Source organism: Dermacentor variabilis, unplaced genomic scaffold (genome assembly GCF_050947875.1).
Source record: "Dermacentor variabilis isolate Ectoservices unplaced genomic scaffold, ASM5094787v1 scaffold_13, whole genome shotgun sequence".
In the NCBI taxonomy this organism is placed as follows: Eukaryota; Metazoa; Arthropoda; class Arachnida; order Ixodida; family Ixodidae; genus Dermacentor; species Dermacentor variabilis.
In genome coordinates this window covers 19,179,416-19,193,819 of record NW_027460291.1, presented here as the reverse complement: position 1 = coordinate 19,193,819, position 14,404 = coordinate 19,179,416, and the positions used below count along the sequence as shown (strand labels likewise).

At 46.7% G+C, this 14,404-nt stretch overlaps 1 protein-coding gene and 1 pseudogene across 2 annotated transcripts in view; both read right to left on the bottom strand.

Moving 5' to 3' along the window:
* The window catches only part of Mcad (Medium-chain acyl-CoA dehydrogenase), a 192,333-nt gene that overhangs the window by 27,239 nt on the left and 150,690 nt on the right, over nucleotides 1-14,404 (bottom strand). The gene's annotated exons all lie outside the window — the stretch shown is intronic.
* On the bottom strand, nucleotides 3-13,760 carry LOC142566577 (uncharacterized; annotated as a pseudogene).

The following is a 14,404-nucleotide window of genomic DNA, read 5'->3' as shown; positions in this document are numbered from 1 at the left end:
AAATAAAAAGAAGCCCCCAAAACAGCCAGCATAACTGACATGAAAACAAGCCCCGACTTACTATCTCTAGCATGTCATCTTTACATTTTCCATAAGATTCTTCTTTATCCCCACCTGCAGAATGAGCTAATGAGATTATGAGCCACATGCTCATTATCACTCAGATCAGACTCAAAAATTTGCCACACCTTTGTTTACAACTAATGTTTCCTTTCAGCTATAGATACCTCAGACATAAAAAGAGTTGGATCACCTTTCTGTAACAACAGCTGCTATCATGGGCTGTTGAACAATGCATCAGCTTATAATGTACAGGTCGAGATTATTTTTACTCCTGTATCGTTATGTGTCCCAGGTGTTTGCAGCTACTCCCCTCTAAAATGCCGACTGCTATGAGAATATGGTAAATAAAGATAAATCCTGCAGGAAACATGCCTCTCTACAAAAGGCTGCAAAGTGCTTGCTCCACTTACTGAAAGCTAAAGTTTACTGTAAAGCCAAGAAGCAGTCTACCAGTGCCTCCAGGTAGAAAAATTAGGACTGCGCTGCCATGAGCACATGTTAGAAGGAAGAAGAAAACAAAGCATGGCGCGAGGAATGAAACAATAAAATGGAAAAAAGAAGTTATGCGTGGCACGAGAAAAGAACAACCACCACAAGAGAAAAACAAGAGCTGGAATGGGAGAGAGCTGACCTTCAGCTGTGGGCACCTTCACGAAGGTGAGGTTGTACCAACTCTGCACCACCTCCCGACTTGAAGCTACAATACCGTGGTAGCGCACCATGGTCATCAGCCATATAAAGGTCACTACTTGTGAGCCTTGGACCCAGCGGCCATAAAGAGGCACACCACAGTATCTGGGTAACGATGTGCATGAGTCTCGAGAGAGGGTATAAAGGTTCAGAAATGGGATAACACCATTATCGCCGACCTGCCTAACAAGGCCGCTTCGCAACGGCCGAGCCAAAAGTGCGCATTGGTCGTGCCAGTGCCTTGGGTCTACGCCCACTGGTGAACTTTATGTTTTCAAGCCCAGGAGGAGAATGGCCAATGTGGATTTCAACACTCGAGGCCTACGCTTTCGCTGCAGGCCTCAACAATGCCAGCGACGAGGTTCAGGTATGGACACTTCTGTAAAGCATATGGGACTGCAAGCCAGGACTGTTCTCTTATCTTTGAAGGCATCCACGCCAGAGGCACTTTCTTTCACTGCTTTAAAAAAAAGCTAGCTTTGCACTTTGTGCACCCAGTAAACGAGACATACGAAAGCTGTTATTTTCACCATTGCTCTCAAAAGCAATGTGAATCTGTGGACACTGCGCAAGCAGGTAAAATGCTGTGGCTATAACAGCCTGCTACTCGAGGACCGCTTTGTTTGTGACAAGTTCATTATGGGCTTACGTGACAAGAAGCTGTCTGACCAACTGTGCCGAAACAAAAAACAGCTGAAGATGCACTGTGCCCAGCTAGTGTCTGCGAGGATGCAGAAAAGGAGCAGTTATCCTGCGCAAGCATGACTCTCAGTAACCACTTGTACCGTAACGCTGAACATTGACGCTGCTCGGCGAAACAATACGCCCATACCTTTGCCATGCTTTCATAGCAAACCAAAGCAGGCAGCTAGTTTATTGTGTGGCTTTCGCAGACATCAGTCTCACCCACGAAAGGTTTGTCTGGCACAGAAATTGGTCCGCCATTACTGTGGGAAGCAAGGGCACTTAGGTGTAGTTTACATGGCAAAGAAATGAAAGGAGCTGTCGGGTTTCATTGAGCTTCACTCCGTCGATTCGCAGCAAGCAAGGTACACGAATGGTCAGCTGGCAGACGAATTTCCTAGCGAATGGTCAGCTGGCAGAGTTTATCAGAAACTCCTGTGTAGAAGTTACCGTTGCGTTGCCATCTTTCCCAGGCTGACCGCAGTGGTTGGAGAATGCCAAAGGTAGTCTTGGGCCCTGATGAGCAGCATCTGCATGTTCTTGGTACCTTCAAAGCAACTATCAGTGTGTCTACCAAGTTGACATTTCCAAATTCCCTGAGTTTTCCAGGTTTTCCCTGAGTGCCTATGCAAAATTTCCTGAGTGACACTGAACTTTGTTTTATGTCATGAAGGGCTGACACCATGTCACCCAATGCTGTAACTCTCTCGCAAGCATGTTAAAAATTTTTAGATATGACTTAATCTAGTTTGAATAGTAAGGAGTAGTGTTTATTTTATTCAAAAAGAAAACAGAAAGGAGGGCTTAGTACAATGCACAGCGAATAAAATATCTTTAAAAAATATTTTAAAGCCCATTGCAAATCGAGTCAGACATTTTTAAATATGAATAAAAAGAGGTGCATACAGAAGCAGATATTTCCCATTATGAGCTATTTCTACCAACTGATAGCAAGCTTATTGGTATGGGGCCCGAACTTTGTCACCAGTGAGATTCTCTCTCAGCAGCTGGATAGTCAAACTCAACTGTCCTGACCCACAATGCCTCAGTGTTGCATTTCACCACTTTAAAGTATATATTGGTTTGGATGAGGGACACCTGCATCTCAGCATCAGGCAACACTGTTTTAGAGCGAAGCTCTTTGGCGTCCGTTCCTGGGTTTCGCGTCGTCGTCGGCGTTGTCGTCGGCCTCGTAACCAGCTCCGCCCCCTTTCATCCCCCCAGCGCTAGCAGCGACCGACTGATACCGCTGGATGCCGCTGACGCCGCTAGAGAGTCAAGATAACGTGACTGCATAGAACACCGTCGCCGCCATGCAGAAAGAGGAGGAAAGGGTCCCCCCCCCTGTTCTTGTGTGGCGGATAGGGTGCTCTTCAGTTGCCGACGCGCCGGTTATTTCACGTAGGCCCCGGCACATCGACGAATACGTGACCACCTTCCCACGGCTAGACCTGGTTCTTAGCGCTGCGGAAGCAAGGGTATCATATTGTTTGTGTCGGCATCGGCGGCGTTGTCCCTGAAACCAACTCCGCAGCTGGGGTTGACTCACTATCGGCGTCAGCGGCATCAGTCAGTCGCTGCTATCTCTTCCCTCCTCCCTTTATAGTGTTGTCCGCTTGCTGCGCGCGCTTCTGCCCCCATCGTTTGCCGCTGGGTGTACACGCCGCCCCCCTCCCCCCTCTTCCTGCGAGTCTCCGGTTGTCAAAGCGCCGGCTCGAACTTAATTCCTTTCTTCGCTCCTCCTCCAATGCAACCCCTGTGCGGTGGCAATCAGAGAGCCAGATCGGTGGCGGCGGATCTGTATATGTGCACCGCCCGAGCCGAAATTGCCGCTGCCGTTCGCCCTGTGCGGTGGCAATCAGAGAGCCAGATCGGTGGCGGCGGATCTGTATATGTGCACCGCCCGAGCCGAAATTGCCGCTGCCGTTCGCCACTGCGAAATTATCTGCCAGTTCTTTCTGAGCCACGAGCGAGACGACCGATGGAAGTCCTCCGTCTGCTGCTGCTGCTGCTGCTGCTAAACGAGCTGCCAGAGCAGAGGCCCAGCGCCGTCGCCGTCAGAATCCAGAGGTGCGTGCCGCCGAAGCAGAAGCTTACCGTCGCCGCCGTCGAGATGATCCAGGAGTACGGGAAATATAAAAAAAAAATTCTGTGATAGCGCATACATGTGTTGCTCGATTTCTTTGCCTCAATCTATCGAAAAGGTGAAACAGCTTATTTGCTGCGCTCAAATTTCGCATTAGGAAGTAACGTAATCGTCGGTAATTTTTTTTAAGCTCAAGTTCCTTCAAAGAAGCGGCAGCACACTTCCTTTGTCGTTCACCCCTAAATGCATCGGTCCTTTCTATTCTCGCCCTCCTTCTGCCATGCGTTCACCCTACGGACCATATGAAGCATCCTGTTGGACAGTTGTAAAGTCAACGGCCAATTTTTTGGATCCCTAAGGGCCGCGAAAATGTCCCAAAAATCGGGCAATCAGAAAAAATGAATGCATGCCTTTTACTGCCCCCAAGGGACTCAAATCGGAACAGGGGCGTCCAAAGAAAGCTCTGAAGGACTGCCAGTACACTTATTGGGTATATCAGTGCTCGTAATGTGACAGAAGACCGCATGTGTACGCATGTATAATTAATACATACTGCGCCCAGTGACCATTGTCCCTTCCTGCACCTAAGCTTCACCGCAATACTTTGCGCATGCTTCACCGCATCACATTCCTGTATTGAGGCGAAGCTGACTTTCAGAAACAGAATTCGTACAGGCTTTGAAGGCACAAATTCAACGGTTTTTAAGGACTTTCAAGGCCCCCAAAAGTTTTTTTCAAGGACTCATTTCAATACTCAATTTGGTACCCTTTATAGTAAAACAACTTTTTTTAAAACACGCTCAACAAATTTATTGAACACTAAGAAAAAGACTCACTTAGAGACTAGACTAGTTTAATAGTAAACTAAGACAGGTCGTAACAAGCTTTCATGAAAGCTCCTGAAGCTTTGTGATTATTTCTTGTTTCATGTTTAGAAGTTCTTCCGTTTTGCTTTTTGCCGTTTTCCTAAGCCAATTTGACTTCACAATGTGCATGACGTTGCCTGTCTCTTCTGCTTTCTCAGCCAAGTTGTCTGCTGAAGCTGTCAGATCAGCAACGGTTGCTTCAAGTCTTGCTTTCTTTCGCTTTAAGGTATCAATTTCTTCCTCAACAAGGTGCCTCTTTGACTCCGTTGCTTCTTCAAGTTGCTCCTTCTTCTGCGCCTCCAGATATGCATGATAACGATGCCTTGCAGCTGAAACAGAGGTCCTCAACTCCTTTGTTATAGGAAGGTTAAGGATGCCACCTGCCTTATCAACGGCATCAAATATAATGTGTTGTGAGACATATGACAGACTTTTCAGGTTTTCCACACAGACCTGCCGGTTGACACTAAATCCTCTTTGCACAGTTGCCTCGCCATGGCTGAGCACAAGCAAAAGTTGGGCTACTGTCCAGAGCTCAGCGTAGGATGAATTGAACTTTAGGAGTTCTAAGAAAAACATGTCTAGCCTGTCAGAGCTCTTTTCAAACAATCGCAGCTTGTGCTTCTCCATCTGCAGCATTTCGGCGTACTCAGAGAGAACAGAGTCCCGTTGGTGATCGCTCAACCTTTTTGCAGCGATGAGGGCATTCAAAACATTCTTGAGTCCTGCTAGGCACTGGTCTGGCTTGGTGCACATTTGACGGGGATCCAGTGAGGAAAGGCCTCTAACCAAAGGGAATCTTAAAGGACTCTTCTCAAGAACCTTTTTACACACACTAACAAGGAACTGCTTGCACTCCATTTTAAATGCAAACGCATTTTTTGCACTGACCTAGGAATTCTGCAAAATTTGTTCAGCTGCATAACCAATGTCCACTTTCTCAAGTGGTGTGTGACTGTTCATGTCTTCAATGTTGATTTTCAACAGGCCTGTAGTCCCAACTGACGCAGAGAGAACTGAACACTTCACAAACTTTGTGAGAAGCTTCCTGACAATTGTTTCGAAGTCCCTTGCTTGAAAAAACACAAGTGGTTGGTCTGCCTGATAGTCCGTCAGGAAAAATTTCAGAATTAGTGCAATCCCAAGGGCAAAGTTAAGTTTTGCTGGGACTAGTGGGTCACTGGAGAAACTGAGCAAGTTTTAAAGGAGGCACATTTCGGCTGGTTCACTTCTTTCTTTCCTGCAGACTCAATGTAAATTTGCACACCAGGCCACAGTAAAAGGGCTTGTTCAATTACCGGAACGTTTTCAACCCAGCGATGGGCAACGTACTTAAGGGGAAATGTAGCCTGACCAGTCACCGCTAAGAAGTCCTCTCGCCTCGCCGAGGAATCTGCAAACAATGCACTTAGACTAGACAACAGAATGTCCACTCTCCACTTGCTGGCAGTTACACCCGCCCTGTAGGCGTTGTGCACAACGTGCAGACCGCAAGTGCCTAAATCTAGGCATTATACTTGATAGTTTTTTTGCAGGTGCTCCTGAAAGCTTCTGAAAAATTTCAAGTTGACATTCGGTTCGTCCATGGACACTTGTAGGATCTTAACAAGTGGTAATGGCTCCAGTGCCTTCAACAATTTATCCTCAATGTCATCTGCCTTCACGTGGCCTATAAAAACAGATGTTAAATACCTTGTTGTTATTTTTTTAGATGCATCCCAGTACTTGATGTGTATATCCATCTGCTTCTGATGGAGGTAATCATTTGCGGATTCATCAAACAGAACGATGTAATAGTCACACTTATCTATCGCCCGATGAATGGATGATAGACAGAATGGTCCAAGACTATGACACGCCAGGTACGCACACTTTTTCTCTTCACATGTGAAGACCTTCGCCACTTCACTATTGGGAAACATTCTCTTGAACAGATCGCTTGTGTGGGCAGATGAGCTGTACGAGTAATGGCACGTGACAACTTTCAAAGCCCACAATATTTCCACTTCTGTCACTAAATCGTGAGCCTTGCTTGCGGCATTGCTTGCGGCACCACACGAATGGATTCGCCACACTCACGCGATGTCACGTAGTTCAAAATGGTAAGTGTTTGACTCTCCCATCGACGAGATGTCAAACACTTTTCGGCACGGTCTGCATCTAGCACGATGCGAACTCGTGGTGTCCGGCGCAATCCAGTCTTTGTACTCGTCATGGCTAAGCCACGATCGCTGGAAATTGCACTTCCCGGGCATTGCGCGCACACACAATTACGTCCACGTCCAGCACGTGCCGCAATACACGTGCTCTGAATAAGCCAACGGGAGGCTTAAAAAGTGTGCAATGCAGCGAACAAAAAAAAAAAGCACAACAACATGGAGGACAAACGCCTGAACCGGACTGGATTTTCTTGGCTTGGATCGGGAGATAACCCTCGCTTTCAATGTGACCAGTTGATCAACGGGCAATTGCTGAACGGCGCCAATGACTGTCATCACGGAATTCAAGGGTTTTTCAGGCACCACTAAACATTTCAAGGTTTTCAAGGCCTTGAAAATCACATTTTCAAATTCAAGGGTTTTCAAGGTTTTCAAGGACTCGTGCGAACCCTCAGAAACCGGCATTATGCAATGCACCGTGTTTCCAGAGCTTTGAAGCCAATCGTGAGGAGTACAAAGGCAGAATCAGTGTTACTGCTGTCAACGGCAAAGTCTTTCAAAGAAAAACATAGGCACCGAACGACAAGCTTAATAATGAACGTCGAAGCAGCTAGGCTTAGCGTTGCCACGGTGTTTGCTACGGTGTTTGCTAGGAGATCAGCGGCTGCCAGTGGATCTGCGTGCGAGGGCGCCGGTTCGAGGCTGCGAGACAATCAATATGGTTAATGCCATTTCTGACCTGCACTCACAGCAAGAATGTCCGGAAAATCGGATGGTGAAGGGCTCTTGCATCTAAAATTTCAGACCTTTCTATACATTGACTCTATGGGGTACGTGGTGGTGCCCCGAAGCCAGCCGAATTATAGGGCACGTCCCAAAAATCGGGCGTACGGAAAATCTGTCATTGACTATGCACTGGCAACTTCTACAGCCGATGACACAGCATCAAAGATGATTTGTCACGATCACTCTCTGTTACTCGAAGCCAGCATTAGCACAACTTTCATTCCCTTTAAATAAAATTACACTTAATTTTCCCTGATATAAGCACAAATTCCCTGAGTTTTCACCGAGTATTTCCAGACTATTCAAACTTCCTGAGAATTCCCGGTTTTCCCAGTTGGTAGACACCCTGAACTATATAGAGGCGTGACACGTCCACTGTCCAGACCTTGTATCTGGTTGACCATCAGTGCACTCATCTTCTTGGGCTCCTTGCAATTGAAGCCCTGGGTACTGTTAAGTTCCTGGACCGTAGTTTACACTTCGTAATTTTCTATTATACTTGCTATCTTTTTCGTATGTAGTCCAAACCTGTTACAACGGATCTGCACACAACATACTTTCAGATATAACAGATCATTCTTCTGACTTAAGTTTGTTCTGCCTATATTATTTATGCACAAATTTCACTTTTAACGGACCCATTGATAATTGACTATCAACAAATTTTAACTAGATGGTGTAAATACAATGTACTTTGCTGCAGTGATGCATGCGCGCAGCAGTGCACAGCACACAACTGTTTTTCATGACTTGTGGAATGCGTAAAAATGCCTTCTTTTTTTTTAAAGGAACAAACACACTAGCAGTAAGCTTCCTGCAGTGCTCCGCCAGCTATGCAAAGTGTTCTCAGGTCGACCACGCAAGTGGCTCAATGGTGCCCAAGTACTGAACATGCTGCTAGGCCCAACACACTTTGCTTTGAACCAGTAGCATGCGGCACTTTAAGGAAACTGCCAACGAATGCAAAATGGATTGTTTTGTGAACACATCATTCATCATCAATTCACGCAAACATGGAGATAGGCTGCTACTCAGGGCGTACATACTGCACAGTACACGACCTGGTCGAGCCATCTTGCGTGCAGTGCAGTGGTCGTCGCTAGTCATGAAAGGTAAAATGAAAGCGTTCATCTAATCTATGCTATTGACCACTGTTTTGTATGAAAAACAAACTGTAGCAGATGTTTCTGTCACTGGCAGCAGGCTGGGCAGCTTGCATGACAGGTGACGAACTGGCTGGCCGTTCAGCTTGTCATTGTGCGGGTGTTTATATGCTCTAGTGTGGGGAAACTGCCATATTTTAGCAACAGGCATCCGAAAAACAGCATACAGCAAGGCACCATGCCACGTGTTGTATAATTAACGGCATAAATCTGTCTATCCATTATGTATTTATTTAATTTTGATGATATCATTTTGCAATTACCTTTGGGTTTAGACACCAGTATATGCCAAGTTCTGCCATTTCCTAATATACTCAGCCCTAATTTTGGACAGAATAAACTTTGGATATAACGGACTTTTCTCGCTGGATTACTAATGTCGTAATGAGCATCAATGTGTCAAAAAGAGACAGGCCAGCCCAGATGCAGTAAGGGTAAAAGCAGACCAATTCAGGCTGGTACTTGCAAACAAATATGTAGCCTTAGAACAGAGAGATGAAGATGAGATTGAGGTAATGAATGAAACTGTAACTAGGCTGGCTTCAGAGGCAGCAACTGAAGTGGGAGGTAAGGTACCAAGGCAACCAGTAGGTAAGCTCTTTTAAGTAATGAAGGACCTAATAAAGAAACAACAGAGAATGAAAGTGTCCAACTCAAGAAATCAGATAGAATTCACGGAACTGTCAGAACTGATCAACAAGGAAAAAGTAAAGCATATTCAAAATTATAATGTGAGAAAGACTGAGGAAGCATTGGAAAATTTCCTCTGGCAACCTCGACAAGACATCAAGTTGGCCTCAGAGATATAAGCCATCAATATGGCCTCAGAGATTACACGCTAGATGGTAATCCCTCAGGTCTTGCCTTCGTCACAACACTGCGCCTCAGAGATTTAACTGCAAATGCCAATCTTGGAGGCTTTGCCTGAATTGCGAGGTTGCATCAACATCCCAATCATCACCGGCACCAACGCGCATGGCCTGCTCTTGATTGTTAATTGGCCTTCCGGACAATGTTCTACCATTTTGTGCTTGTTTATTTATTTGCGTACCAGTCTCTTGCGAAGTTATCGACACTCCGTGTCAGCTGGCACCAAAGGTGCCCTCACAGTCCAACTCCGAATGAGTCACAGTCCGAATGAGCCAGACTCCGCAACTGAAGAGCCTGAATTGCCACCTACCACAGCAAGCTGAAATATGGACATCACTGATGACCCGCTAGGCTGCAGTGGGCTGATTCCTGCTTTCATTACATTCGAAGACTTTGCAGACATTGACAGTGCGGTGTCATCGTGTGCCGAACTGAGCGATAACGAAACAATTGAGCAAGTTCTTCCACCCTCAAACACCGACTCTAACACAGATGATGACGACTTGCTGTGTGCTCTGGAGCCTTCACAGTCCTTGCATCAGCGCAGAGAGACAACATAAATCTGGCAGAAATGCAAGTGGACTTGGTTGCACGTAAGTTGAAGTGCATGCAGCATTGAATCGACCACTTCTTCTTTGCAACGGGGCCTTAAAACGCAAATAAAATAATCTTTTTTTTTTTTTTTTTGGATACATTCATTCTTTGGGACATTCGATAGTTGAGACTTATTTACGTTCCCCATGAGGTGTGGATTATCGGTCATTGACTGTATTGTGGAGCATCAGGAGGCAGGCATATTAGTAATGTACACGAGGGTGTTCAAATGAAAGCCGGTATGAAAAGCAGCTCAGGGCTGCATGCTTTGAAACATAAAGACTGAAATACATCCCACACTGCATGTGAGATGCTGCGCCACACAGGAGCTGCAGAGCAAGTTCGCTTGTACACAGGGCATGTGAAAGACGCTTGCCACCTCAATCACTCCCTCTAAATACTCTGTTACGAAGGGCACAAGCACATTGTAGCAATGCAACGCATGTGCATTGTCAATGACCAAAATGTTATCCATTTCTCTGGTGCAGCCAAAAGGGCAGGAATGGATAACATTATGGTCACTGACGGTGCCATAAAGCTCCACTTTCTGCCTATTTCGTGGTGCTCATTGCTGGCCCTTCCTAAATTTTTGTGCGAGTGGATGCATGTGCATTTTTAAATGTGAAGCATTTCTTTGCCTAGTCAAGGCCAAGGTCAAAGGCATCCAAGGTCACAGTTTTTCGTAGGTGCGCACACATCCCCATGTACCCACTCACTGGCCCGGCCAGTGAGCCTGGCCAGTGGCTTGGCCAACCTTCCTTGCTCTATACGCACACTCTCCCATGTGCCTGCTTGCACACCACTACTGCCTTGGCACCTCCTCTTTTTGTTCCACTCACCGGTACAGGTGTGCGCACCACAAATAGATGTGGCTCGGGTGAACTAGCTTAGCGATGTTAGGCACAGGCCTCTACTTGCCGATACAACGCTGGGCCCTCGGAGGCATCAAGTGAAAGAGAAGCGGAAGAGCACAAAGGCTCTGTGGAGATTACATAGGTATACGATGCATACCAAAGAGGCGAGGAAGGAGGCCAAGTGACATGTAGCCGTGGAGCATGAAGAACAAGAAGTGAGGTACGACCGAAGAACAGCGGCACGCCAAGCGAACGACTGCTGAACAGGCCGCTGAGACCAAGCAGTGTCAACTGGAGGACTGCCACTCGCAGGATGCCGACATGTACTTTCAAAAGCACTTTGTCGAAGATGTATTTGTTCTGGCATGTAGCGTCTGCGACCACCTCTGGTTTCAATTGCATATCAGGGAGTCAAGGCTCACACATCTGGCGGGCCTCAAGCAAGTGTTTCCCTAGGAGGACATGAATTTCTATGGGCTCTGCGCTTCGTGCAGGGCAGAAATGCCTCGCACTCACTTAGATAATCATCAAGGACGGTTGCTGCCATAATTTCTTTCTTTTCTCTCGTCCTTTGATCTCATGTTATACCGTACTTATTCGAATCTAGGTCAATAGCTTTTTTCAAATAATCATATTCTCGGGTCGGCTTAGATTCAAGGATTTGAAAAAAGAATGTGCCAGTTTTTAATTGAAATTGATAAACATAGTGCATAGCTAGTTCCATCGAGAAAAGTTCGCATTGCAGTCACTACTAGCCATGCCAGTAGCCAACTGAAGTACAGCCGAACCCGGCTATATCGAACTCGCCAAAAAACGCCTATCAGTTCGATATAGCGTATAATTCGATATAAGCTTGGATTAATTGGATGTCATAAAAGCACATACCATTTATAATATCACTTTATTGATGAAACTAGCTTAGTTTCGCACGAAATAGTCTTGCATTTTCTTCTGCTCAGGCAATTTTGCTGCGTGCGACGCACGCACTTTTCCACTTTGTTTAAGGAGTCGGAGCAGCTGAGGCCGCAACATTCCGCATTCGCGTAGAAGCACCGGACCAGTGCGAGCGCACCAATCACTTCGGAGGATGTGGGCCAAAGACGGTCGTTGCTTTCCTCATTGTGCCCACTTTCACTTGTGCACGGCACGATGTCGGCAATGTAGTCTTCGTTTCCGGGCTCTCCCGTGGTCGCGACACCATCATTTGCGCTCACAAACTCGTCCACCGTTGATTCGTCAACAGCTTCTGGAAATTCTGACAGCTCGCTTCAAACTTCGGCAACACCGGCAACGGCTTCGTTGCATTAATCAGAATTTACAGTTATCATCGAGCACGCGGAAGTAGGTACGGCTGAAGCTATTTCGGATTAACCCCTCGTACACAGCCGTGCGTACGCGTCGGGCGCCACGGGCACTACGGACACCGGGTCGCGAGTTAGGCCGCTTTAGCCCTAATTTCCCCCTTCAAGATCGTGCCGACAGCGCACCTCGGAATCTTGTACGTTGCGGGGACATCCGACTTCTCACCGCGTTCGACCCGATTTATGATTTCGAGCTTCACGACAAAAGGCGAATTCTGCCGCTTCATCACAGCAACACTGCGGGAGAAGGCGCACAAGGTGCACACAATGAACCAGAAAAGCAGCGAGACAACTCGCACTTTCACCATCTTGCATGACGAGGGCACAAGAGCCTCTGATTGGCTGTCTGAGCAAGTGCTGCGGGCGGGCCAGGATCATTTTTTGCAGGGGGGTGTCGGCGGCTCCGAGGTAGTGCGGTCACGGAGCGAGAGCGGTTGGATGGAGCCGCACCGCCGGTTTTCCCGTCACCGCGAGAGAAGGCCAACTTCTAGGGGCATTTTCCGCCGCTTGACGTTCGATATATCGGGAGTCGCTACTAGTTTTGTTCAATGTAAGCGTAATTTTTGCTATATATACTCATTGTAACTATACCGTGTCCAGAAATTGTTCGATATGTGGAATAATTCGATGTAAACGGGTTCGATACAGTCGGGTTCGACTGTACATGAGCGATGTCGCCATTTTGACCTGTGTCATATCGGTGTGCGGCGTTGCGTTATCGTAACGGCACCAAACAGGCAATGCCACTATAGCGCTGCTTTCAAACGAAAAGTTGTGCTAGCTGCAGAGGCATCGTCAAATGTTCAAGCCAGGTGGGACTTCGATATCGATGAGAAAAATGTGCGTCGTTGGAGGGGGCAACGGTTGACTCTTTTTGCATGTGCCGCAATGAAGGGATGACAGCGATAAGGAAGATGCGACAAGGCTAGCAGCAATGATGACAAAGACTGAGCTTGGCAGGTTCATATTGAAGAAATGCTGCTCTCATTTTTTGAACGCTGTCCTCACTTTTTTGTTCAGCCTAGATTAGACATAAGCCTTCCTTTTTCCTTTCTTTTCCTGACTTCAGACATTCGGGGGTCGGCTTATATTCGGGGCCGGCCTAGATTTCAAGTAAATAGGGTATATTAAACCTGTAGTAGCATGCCAAACCTTTTGTTCAGCTAATCCCGCCAACTGTCATTACAGTTAGTCTCACCAGTGTGCATGTACAGTACAACCTTGTTCATACAATTTCCCGGCTGCAACGTTTGCGATCAAGAAACCCAAAAATGACCCAATGTAGCTGCACTTAATTTTTACCAGCTGATACGTCTTCAGAAAACACGACCTTTTGGTAGCAACGTTCAGTAGATCACCAAAGTACGATCATATGAAACATCTTCTGGCCACTAGATCCCGTATAAATGTGCCCACCACAGCAGCTTCCCCACAGAAATCACTCGCCCGTCTCACGAGAAAATGCTGGAATGCATAAGTTTCTTATTCCTGTACTAGTAAATCACCTCCCGGGTCGTTGCACACTGTATTCACAGCTATTGCCACAAACTCTAGTGTGATAAGCACCTTCCCTTATCTGTTTCACAGTACATGGACCGTAGTGCCGTTGGAAGCATGCTGCGTGCTTTCAAGAGGCAATAACACAAAACGCTGCGGTGCCCTGCTGCAGGCGGGGCAAAGTGAGGGTCATGTATCGCTCTAGTGGCATCGTATGCCAGTGCCGCACATGCGGTCCATTTCGTTTGTGCTTGACAGTCTTAAAACACTATGCAACAGGAAAACGACAATGTGCACCTCGAGTCGCTTGGGCCCCACCAGCTCCACGTGCATCAGCGTCTCATGCCGCAACAATTTGTGCTGAAAGGGCACATCAAAACTTCTTGTCAAAATGCGCCGCTTGAAGAAGCTGCTGTCTCAGGCCAAACTCAAGGAGCACAAACGTAAGCTTGCTGTAGCCGTAAAAACGACAATGCACTTCTCGAGCTCCTCGAGCCCCAACCAAATCAGCACGCATTGGCACAGTGTGCTGCAACAATTTGCGCAATGCTTGGCATTACGTAGATGTCAACTACAATTGAGTCTGTCAAATTTTTTAAGTGACTTCCGATCGTATGTTTTCTTGGCTAGCAAGTATTTAATCGCGTTTTTTCCAAAAATGTATAAACAAGGTTCTACTGTATTTTCACTACTGGTTGATATTATGGATTCCTTGCAATACATTCTTGGAC